Source organism: Salmo salar, unplaced genomic scaffold (genome assembly GCF_905237065.1).
Source record: "Salmo salar unplaced genomic scaffold, Ssal_v3.1, whole genome shotgun sequence".
Taxonomy (NCBI): Eukaryota; Metazoa; Chordata; class Actinopteri; order Salmoniformes; family Salmonidae; genus Salmo; species Salmo salar.
Genome location: NW_025550925.1, coordinates 339148 through 350952, shown reverse-complemented (window position 1 = coordinate 350952; position 11805 = coordinate 339148).

Sequence of the window (11805 nt, the reverse complement as noted above, 5' to 3'; positions counted from 1 at the left end):
ATGATGATCTGTCCCACACTGCTGATCACCAATCACCATACGTAATGCACAAACCTTGTCACATAACTGACATGATTGCTAACCTGTCCTGATGTTCAACCTGTCCACACTGTGGCTTAGCAATGCTACCTGTCCACACTGTAACCTGTCACGCTGCTAAACTGTCACACTGCTTTAAACCTGATGTACCTGTCCACATAGCAACCTCTCACCTTTTCTTCAACCAGCAATGCCCAACCTGTCACACTGCTAAACCTGTCCACTGCTAACCTCAATGCCCAACCTGTCCACACTGCTAACCGGTCCACGCAACTAACCTGTCTACACTGCTAGCTGTAATGCCCCAGTATGTCACACTAACCTGGCCTGTCCACTGTGTGAAAGTGCTGGCCTGTCACACTGCTGTATATCCACATAACTTTCAGCCTGTCACCTGCTGTATAATCACACTGCTAAGCGTAGTATTCTTTCTTCTGTCCGCCAGCAACCAGCCAATGCCGGCCTGTCACGCTTAACAAACTGTCACGCTGCTGAAGCCGCAGTCACGCGCTGTATTGCCCGATCACCAATCACCTGTAACCTGTCCACGAGCTATTTATGGTACATAGCCTGTCCACACTGCTATTGAGCCTAACCTGTCACACTCCAGCTGTATGATGCTATTACCAGTCACACTGCTGTATGATCTATTCCACTGCTAAACGCTAGTATACACCTATCCACACTGCTAGCCTGTCCACACCGCCAATACCAATCACACTGCTTCAACTGATGCCCAACCTGTCCACACTGCTAGCCTGTCACACTGCTAGCCTGTCACACTGCTATTATGATGCCCAGTCTGTCCGCATGATCTGTCCCACTGCTAACGATTGATGCCCACCTGTCCGCACTCTACCTGTCCGCACTGCTGTAATCACGCTGCCTGACCTGTTGTGACCTGTTCTCCTGTAACCTGTCCACGCTGCTACCTCAATCTACACTCTACCTGTCCATGCTGCTGTGTAATGCTTATCGCAATCACACTCCAATCCTGTCCCCTCTAGCGTTGATGCCTAACCTGTCACACTCTAACCCACAATGCCCAACCTGTCCGCACTGTAACCTGTCCACACTGCTAACCATAATCCCACGCTGCTAACCTTTCCATGCTGCTAATGATGTGAACCTGTCCACGCAACGTAGTAGCCTGTCACGCCTGTTACAATCACACTGCTACAGCAAACCTAAGCCTGTCCGCACTACAAGCCTTGATGCTAAACCTGTCCCACTCGCTGGTAATGATGTACCGCAATCACACTCAGCTGTTAATGCCTATAATCACGCAACGCTGACGCAATCACGCCCTTACCGCAATCACCTGCTACTGTTCTTGGCCACGTCACGCTTAACTGTACCAATCACGCATAACATGCCAATCGCACTGCTGACGTGTTAGCGCCCCAGCCTGTCCACGCAACAGCCTGGTCACGTTGGCACAGCCTGTCCCATGCTGCTTCGGTAATGATGCTGGCCTGTCCGCCTTTAAGCCTCGTCACGCCAACTGTGCAATCACCGCATTAATGATGCCTGACGCAATCACCCTGGCTACGTAAGGCCTACCTTAATCACCAACTGGCAGCAGTGCCTGTATAATCCGCACTTTCGCTGGCCTGTCCACCTGCCAGCCACCGTGTCCACATAACTGGCTGATATACCGCAATCACCTCTGGCCTGTCACACTGCTTCAGCAGAATCACGCCAGCTGACATGATAGTGACCGCAATCACGCGCAACACGCCGTCACCCTTTAACCTTGTCCGTACTGGCTGGCAGCCAATCCCACCTGTCCGCGCAGCAGCCGCAGTCCCACTGCCAGCACAACCTGTCCACGCCTTTACCCTGGTAGCAGCCTGATTATAACAACTACCTGTCCCCAACTACCTGTCCCCGCTGCTACCTGTCCCATGCTGCTTCAGCAGCGATGTGCCCAGTCGCAGTCACGCACTGTAGTCGCAATCACGCGCTGGCAGTTGTTAGCACCAACCTGTGCATAACTGGCTGTGATGTGTGCAATCACACTGCCAGCCTGTCACACTGCTAGCCTGTCCACACTGCTAGCCTTTCCACGCCTGCTATTGTGAGTGTGGCTGCAATCACGCAACTGTATATATACCTGTCCACGCATAGCACAAGCCTTGTCACATAGCTGACAGCCAAAACCTAAGCCTGTCACGCACTTCTAACCTTCGTGCCTAACCTGTCCGCACTGCTAAACCTTAATGCCCACCTGGTCACACTGCTAACCTTGATGCCGGCCTGTCCACATAACTAGCCTGTCCACCTTGACCTGTCCACATAATAGCCACTGATGCCCAATGTAATCCGCATAACACCTGTCCACTGCTAGCCTGCATCACGCAACACAACTGTATTGTGACCACCATCACCTCTTCAGCCGCAATCCCGCATTTAATGACCTCGTCATGCTGCTGACGTGTTGGCCTGGTCGCATAACTACCTGTCACCTGCTAAGCCTTGCAATCACGCATTCAAACCAATGATGCTTCAACCGCAGTCACGCAACTGACAGCAGAGCCTGAAAGCCGCAATCACGCTTAACTACGTGATGCCTACCTCGTCACCGCAACTGTACCAATCACGCCTTGACCTGTCACATAACTGTTTGGTGCCCAATATAATCACGCCTTCAATCACACTGCTACCTGTCCACGCTGCTGACGTGTTAACTGACCGCAATACGCTGCTACACCGTCACACCTTCAACGCTGTCCCGTGCATACTACGTAATGTGAAGCCTGTCCGCACTGCTTCAACCTGTCACGCCACAACTGTCCGCACTGCTAACCTGTCCTATAACACAACCTTAATTCTTTGAATCTGTCACGCCAATGATCACAAATCACGCAACTGGCGTTGATGCCCTGGCCTTAATCACGCCAGCTGACATGATGTACAGCCTGTCCACACCAAAATGGCCTGTCCACATAGCACAAACCTGTCACGCAACCAACATGCACCTTGCCAGTGTGACGCAATCACGCGCCGCTGGCAAGTGGCAGCCATGTCCGCAGCAAACGCCAATGCTGGCCATCCTGCTAACCTGTCACACTGTGACCTGTCCGCATAGCTGGCACAATGCCCAGCCGCAATCACATAACTAATACCAATCACCTGTTGAGCCGCAATCACGCCTGCTGTACCAGTGCTAACGTAGTCACACTGCTAGCCTGTCCTGCTGCTGGCCATGGTCGCCACTGGCTGTAATGCCCAAAGCCTGTCCCACACTGCTAACCTGTCCACACCTTCAACCACTGTCACACACATTCGGCCTAATTATGACCTGTTCTCCTGCCCCAACCTGTCCCACACTGCTAAGCCTGTCCACGCGCCAACCTGTCCTGCCGTAACCTTAATGCTGATGATCTGTCCACTGTAATCTGTCCACGCTTCTGGCGTTAATTAACACAACCTGTCACACTGCTTCAACCAACAGTGCCCAGCCTGTCCACACTGCTAAACCTGTCCGTACTGTAACCTTAATGCCCAACCTGTCCGCATAACTGTACCTACACTCTAACCTGTCCACGCAATCTGTCCACCTTTCTTCAACTTGCAGTGCTAACCTGTCCACACTGCTAACCTTAATTGCCCAGTCTTTCCCACTTCCTAATCACCACATTAATAACATATGCCTGAAATGCTGTGCTAACCTTAATGCCCAAATACCAATCCACACTCCAGCAACCTAATCACCATTTGGCAATGATGCCTCAGGCTGTACCCAGTTCTTTAGCCTTAATGCCCACCTTCCCCTCCTATAGCCTGTCCCACTCAATTAACCACACTGCTAACCCGCAATCACATTTAACTAGCCTGTCCACCTGCTAACCTGGCTGCATACTGCTGGCATGTTGCTGATTCTGTCCATAACTTCAACCTTAATGCCTAACCTGTCCCACACTGCTAATATATAATTAACCCACCTGTCCCACTGCTAAACCTTGATGCCCCAGTCTGTCCGCAACACTGTCCGCATAACTGGCAAAGTGCCCCAGTCTGTCACGCAGCACAACCTGCCGATTCTTTTCGCTGAGCTTAATTGCCTGGCTTCTGTCCACGCAACTGGCTTCAGTGCCCAGCCTGAATCCACGCTCTGTTCTGTCCCCGCACCTTTAAACGCAATCTGCACTGCTATTAACACCCCGAATCTGTCACGCTGCTTCAACAGCCTCGTCCTGCGGTGTAGCAATGCCTAACCGCAATCCGCCTCCTACATTTGATGCCTAAACCCGCAATCACGCTGCTTTAACCTGTCCGCCAGCCTTATTGTAAGCCATGTCCACAGTTAACCTGTCCTGCTGACAGCAGTTCTGACCTGTCCAGCTTCAACCTGTCCCACATAACGGCTTATGATGCCCAACCTGTACCACACTGCTTCAACCGCAATCACACTGCTTAATATCAGTAGCAAGCCATCACCACACCTGTCCACTGCTTCCAACCAATGACCAGATCGCGTCACGTGCTAATGAATCTGTCCACATTTAAACCTTGATGCCCTAACCTGTCCACACTGCTATTAATGATCCTACTGTCCGCGATGCTTGTACCAATCACCTGCCTGTGTATTTTGAATACCTCCCACTACTACACACTGCTAGGCTTCCACACTGCTAATAATAATGCCCGAAAGCCTGTACACACTGCTACCACTAATCCCGCTGACAGCAATGCCCCAATCCCACCATAGGCTTACTGTCCGCCAACCTCAGTGCTACCTGTCCGCACTGCTTCAACCGGTCCGCATATTCAAACCTGTCCACGCTGCTGTGTTGCTGCAAGCCTGTCCCGCGCGCCAACTGACCTGCCAATCACTTTGATGGCCCATGATGGCAATATAATCACGCCAACTGTACCTGTCCACGCTGCTGTGCAATCACGCTCTTCATACCTCACCTTTCGGCAACGGTCGCCTATTACCTCACTGCCTGACATGAAGTGTACCTGTCCACGCTGCTGGCTGATCACACTGCTACTTTAATCACGCCGCTGTGTGTTAGCCCCAGTCTGTCCGCAACTGTACCAATCACGAAGCTGACGTGATGCCTAAACGCAATCCGCGCTGCCTGACGTAGAGCCCTGGCTGCAGTCCGCATAACCAACCTTGATCTAAACCTGTCCCCTTCAAACGGTACCCAGCCTGTCCGCATTAACAACCTTGATGTACCTATCCGCCTTTAACCGCAATCACGCTGCCAGCCTGTCCACGCCGCTGGCTGATTGTAACCTGTCACGCAACTACCTGTCACGCACCTTCAACCTGTCCCAATGTTGCCCAGCCACCAATCACCCACCTGTATAATCACATTGCTAATATGTCCATGCTGCTAACATGTGCTACCTGTCCACATAACAACCTGTCCGCACTGCTGGCCTGTCCCACACTGCTGGCTAATCCCATTGTTCTCCTTATAACCCACCTAGCCTAATCCACACTGCTAACCTGTCCATACTGCCTTGTAGTCGCCCGATCGTCACACTAGCCAAATCTGTCCACACTGCTAGTTAATGCCTAACCTGTTCACACTGCTAACGCAATGCTGAAAGCGCAATCACACCGCCAGCCTGGTCACGCGCTACCGCCGTCCGCATAGCTATTGCTTTTCCGTGCTGCTTCACGTGATTAATACCGCAGTCACGCTGTGACGTGTTGCTACCGCGTCACGCCAGCACAACTGCAATCGCTGCTTCGACCAGTAAGGCCTGACGCCGTCGCAGCTACAACGTAATTAGCGCAACGCAATCACGCCTTCGACGTGATTAGCGGTACCGGTCACGCTGTGACCTTGATAGCACCATGTCCCCAACTGACGCAGTCACGCTGTACCTGTCCGCATACTGGCACTGATGCTACCTGCAATCACCTTAACTTCAACCTGTCACGCTGCTTCCAACGCAATCACGCCGCTGGCTTAACAAGTGTGACCTGTCCACGCGTGCAATCACGTTTGCTAACCGCAATCCGTGCTGCTAAACGTAATGTGAGCCGCCTCACGCATAACCTGTCCACGCACCAACTGTGCAATCGCATTGACAATGATGCTTCAACCTGTCCGCCGCTGACCTTAAGGCCTAATATGTCCACGCTGCTACCTTGATGTGCCTGAGCCGCAGTCCCGCATAACTGGCCTTCGATGTGACCGCAATCACGCAACTACCTTGATTGTACCGCGTTCCGCATAACTGTTACTGTCACGCCGCCGATACCAATCACGCTTAACAGCTGATGTACCACCAATCGCGCTGGCAACCGCAATCACCCTTCACCCGTCACCCTTTGTGGTGCTGACCGCAGTCACGCTTAGCACAACCCCCATCACCCTTTAAAGCGCCGTACGCTGTTGTGTTGCTGACGCGTCACCGCCAACTGTGCCGTCACACCTAACCTGTCCACACTGTGAATATGTCCTACCACTGCCTTAATTACTGTTCTGTCACGCCAGCAATCTGTCCATAACTGCAGCGTTCAATGCCTAGCCTGTCCACTGCTTTCTTGTAATGTAGCCCACCCAATCACACAAAGCCAGCCTGTCCACACTGCTAAGCCTGTCCGCTTAACATATTTCCATCGCTAAGCCTTGGTTGTGACCGCATCACGCCTTATTATTTATACCGCAATCACGCCGCTACGTATTTGAGCCACCAGTCACGCGCACTAACCTTCGTCACGCCTTGACCTGGTCACCCAGCACGGCTTTGTTTTGACCTGCATGTCACGCACCAGCAGCCTGTCCCAAAGCGCGTTACCTGTCCACGCGCCAACTAGTTCGCGACGTGTCCAGCTTAACTACGCAATCACGCGCTGGCCTGTCCATGCTCTAATTGTTCGTTACATCCTGCTAATATTCCTGCTGGCCTGTCACGGCTGGCCTAGTAACCAGCCTGTTCTCATACAGCCGCAGTCACATACTATTCGTCACACTGCTAGCCTGTCCATGCTGCTGTATGTGCCCATCTTCTGTTACTTCCACCTCTGGATTAATGCCTAACCTGTCCACACTGCTTTAAGCAGCAGTGGCAAAACCTATCACACTCTTCTATTACTGTCCATACTGCTAACCTTAATGCCCCAACCTGTCCACACTGCTATTATAATCCACACTGCTAGCCTGTCCACATAATCCCACACTGCTAGCATGTCCTAACCTGTCCACTGTAACCTTATACCCCATCTCACACTAAACCTTTTGCAAGGCTAACAATGCCTAAGCTGCCTGATACTACTAGTACTACCGCAATCCGCACTTAACTAACCTGTCACGCTCGCTGACCAGCCAATGCCCAATATAATCACGCTGCTTCAGCCTGTCCTACCTTCGACCTTGATGGCAATACCAATCACACAGCACAACCTGTCCTGCCGAGGCCCTGTCCACGCAATACATAATCACCTGGCCTTGATCCTGTCCCGCACGATACCTTGATGCCCAGTCTTTCCACGCAACTGGCCTGTCCTCATCTTGATGCCTGAGCTGCCGCGATGCTTTAACCGTAATTGGCAACCCTGTCCACGTTCAACCTGTCCGCACTGCTGAACGCAATCACGCTGTTAATAGTATTGCTGACCTGGTCCACACTGCTAGGCCACAATCCGCATTGCTTCAACCTGTCACACTGCTAAACGCAATCCATGCTGCTGACAGCAATTGCCCAGAATCTTCCACGCCTTTGGCAGCCAGTGCTTACAACCTGTCCACGCTTTATTGCCCCCCCAATCACGCCATGCAAATGCCCCTCTGTCCACGCTTAACAACCTGTCCGCACCAACTACTTCCCCAGATCTGTCCGCACTGCTGCTTACCGATTTCACTGCTGATTAGTAACCGCCATCCACACTGCTAACCTTATTGTTAACCTCAGTCACACTCCTGGCCTGGTCCACGCTGCTTCAACCTGTCCGCATAACTACATGTTGCCCAGTCTGTCACGCCTTTATTAACCTCCTGCATTTAAACCTTGATGCCTAACCTGTCCACACTGCTAAGTGTTGCCTAACCTGTCCACACTCGCTAACCTGCCACGCTGCCAAATGCCCAACCTGTCCACATAACTAACCTGTCCACATAGCACCTTTAGTTCCCAGCCTGTCCACACTTAACTAACCTGTCCACACTATAACTGTAATTACTACCTGTCCCTAACCTGTCCACACTGCTTCCCAAACCTCCAGTGCCCAGCCTGTCCGCACTGCTGGCCTGTCCACGCTGCTACGTGATATCTGTCCGCTTTTCGCTAGTCTGTCCCTGCGTACAACCTTTGATGCCTAACCTGTCACACTGCTGCTGATGCCTAAACCTGTCCGCAATGCTAACCCAATCCGCGCCGCTGCTTCGAGGTGGCGACGCAATCCGCAACTGTGCGTCACGCTTAGCTGGAAGCTGTCTGCTGGCAATGTATACCGTCACGCGCTGAAACCTGCCCCGCTGACATGATGCTGACCGCAATCCGTTGCCTCCGCGCTGCTGAGCTTCGATTAGCTGACCTGTCCCCACGCTGGCCTGTCCGCATAGCTATTGCGTCCACACTGCTGAGCGCTGATGTACCTGTCCCACGCTGCTTCCAACCTGTCCACGCTGGTGGCCCAATGATGCCTGACCTGTCCTAACTGTTGCAATCCCAACGTGCAGCCACACTGTGTACGCAACTGTATGATGCTGTTTGTCCCACACTGCTGACCTTTAGTGTCGACCTGTCCGCGCAACTGGCGCTGTCCGCACCTTCCAGCCTCGTCACGCAGCAGCCTTCAGTGCCCGGTCTGGTCATAACTGTTACTCACGCAGTGGCACTGATGCCTACCTCACGCCTCACCCAAAATTAACATATACCTACTAAGCCTTGATGCCTGACCTGTCCACACTGTTCAAGTGTGCAGTCACTGTTGGCCTTGATACCTATCCCCCACTGCCAGCCAATCACACTGCTGGCTTGATAGCCCAGCCTGTCCCGCAAGCTAGCCTGTCACACTGCTGAGCCGGATCCGCATAACTGACCTTGATGCCAACCATGTCCACGCAGCAGCCTGGCTACGTTTGCTTCAACCTGTCCATGCTGCTAAACCTTAATGCCCAGCCTGTCCACTGCTAGCCTGTCCACGCACTGCTAGCACTATCACACCACCTAAATGCCCAAACCTGTTTCTACTCACTGCTAGCCTGTCCACACCAACTGAACCTGTCCACGCAACTAACCTGTCCATGCCGCTAAGCAACAAGTGCTCGATCTGTCCCACTGTGATCTGGTCCACACTGCTAGCGTTGATACGCCACAACCTGTCCCACTGCTAACCTTCAATTCCCCAGCCACCAATCCGCACCTTCGACCTGTCCACGCAACTGGCCTGTCACGCAACTGTGCTCCATGCTGCTGGAAGCAGTAAGCCCAACCGCCATCCCACGCTGCTGCTAAACCTTAAGGCACAACCTGTCCGCACTGCTGGCCTTGATGCTTCAAACCTTCGTCACACTGCTGTTAATGTGTGACCGCAATCACACTGCTTTCATATGATGCCCAACCGCAATCACACTGCCTAGCCTGTCCGCACTGTCCAGCCGCAATCACGCACTCTGCTTTGGCACAATGCTACCTGTCAGCACTGCTAACCTGTCCGCATAACTGTATGTGTGAATACATCCGCACTGCTAATATAATCACGGTGCTTCAACCTGTCCTACTGCTTCAACGTAATGCCCAGCCTGCAATCACGCATAATATAATCCACACTGCTAACCACCGTCACGCTGCTGACCTGGTGGCGATACGCTGTCGCCAACTGTACCAATCACGCACGCTAGCCTCATCACGCAACTGGCCTGTCCATGCTGTAACCTTAATTGCCCTGGCGCCACGCGCTGGGCAGTAGCACTTATGATCATAACTGTTGTAATTGTGATCTTGTCATAACACCTGTCACGCCAGCACAACCTTACTGGTCACACGCCTTTAACGCAGTGCCCAGTCTGTCACACGCCAGCCTGTCCACGCCTGAACCAATCACCCCTACCTTAAGGCCTACACCGTCATAGCGACGTGATACAAACCGCAATCACTGCTACCTTGATGCCCACACCAATCACGCTTAACTACCTTGATCCCACCTGTCCACGCAACTACCTGTCCACACCTTGACACCGTCACATAACTGGCTGATGCCCAAGCCGCAATCACACTGCTTCAACCTGTCCACATAACTATAACAATGTAGCCCTGTCCTGCTGGCTGTCACGTTGCTAACCTGTCATGCTCTAATATGATGCACCTGTCCACGCGCTGTGCCGTCACCTTTCAGCGCAATCACGCCAGCTACCCTGGTAGCGACAGAACATAAATAACAATGTCGTCGCGCAACTGGCCTGTCCGCAACTAAGCGCAACCATGCTGCTGGCTAATGATGCCTGGCCGGCGCCACGCTAACAAACGGTGCTTTACCGCCAATCACGCCGCTGTATGATGCCCAGTCTGATCACGCACCAACCAGCCTGTCCGCATAACAACGCAATCCGCGCTGCTTCGGCTTGTGATGCCCGATCTGCCAATCACACGCAGTGACCTGTCCACGTTTGCTTCAAACAACCAGTAACACAAAACCTGTCCCGTTGCTTCAAACCAGCAATGTGACCGCAATCACACTGCTAACTTCACACTGCTAACCTTAATGCCCAGCCTGTCACGCTGATTAATTGCCCACCTGCTCACGCCATACAAGCCTGTCCGCACTGCTGACCGCGATCACGCTGCTTTAACCTGTCCACACTGCTACGCAATGCACCAGCCTGTCCGCACTGTTGAGCCTGTCCTACTCTTTCATGATTGCCCGAATCTGTCACACTGCTTCAAACATGATGCTTACCAACCTGTCACACTGCTAATGTGTTGCCTAACCTGTCCCGCACTGCTTCCAACCTTAAGTGCCAGCCTGTCCGCACTTTCCAACTAAACTGTCCGCACTGCTTTAACCGTCCACACTGCTAACCCCATGATCCCCATCGTCACGCATAACTGAACCAATCACCCTTCATTCAACCTGTGATAGCACAACCTGTCCGCACTGCTGAAGCAACTAAGGCCCTGACACCTCACCTGCTTCCCAAGCATTTTAACATAACCTGTTCGCACTTTTCTTCACATATATTTACCATCACATAACCATGATATACATCACGCTGCCTGACCTTGTAATCACGTGTTGTCCGCACTGCTTTCTTTGTTGTTGACCTGTCCCCACGCACTAGCCTGTCCACTGCTAGCCTGTCCTGCTATATATTATCAGCCTGTCCGCACTGTGTCCACACTGTTTATGATGCCCATGTCACGTGTGGCTTTAATTGGCGACCTATCCCGCCTTTAAACGCAATCACATAACTAAACCTTTACCAATCACACTGCTGAACATATGCCCATTCCATAACTGAAAACCTGTCCACTGTCTAACCTGTCATGCTGTAACCTCAATCGCCCCAAAACCTGTGTCCACGCTGCTAACCTGTCACATACTATTATGCCCATATCTTCACACTGCTAAAATCCATACCAATGCCTAACCTGTCCACGCACTGCTTTGCTAACCTTAATGCCCTAACCTGTCCTGATGCTAATACCAATCACACTGCCTGACAGCATAATGCCCAGCCTGTCACACTGTATATTAATCACGCTTAACTGGGCTAACCATAACTATTCTACCCAATCCCACCGCTTACCATCAAATACCATTCAGTCGTGACCGCCAATCACGCCTTGACCAGT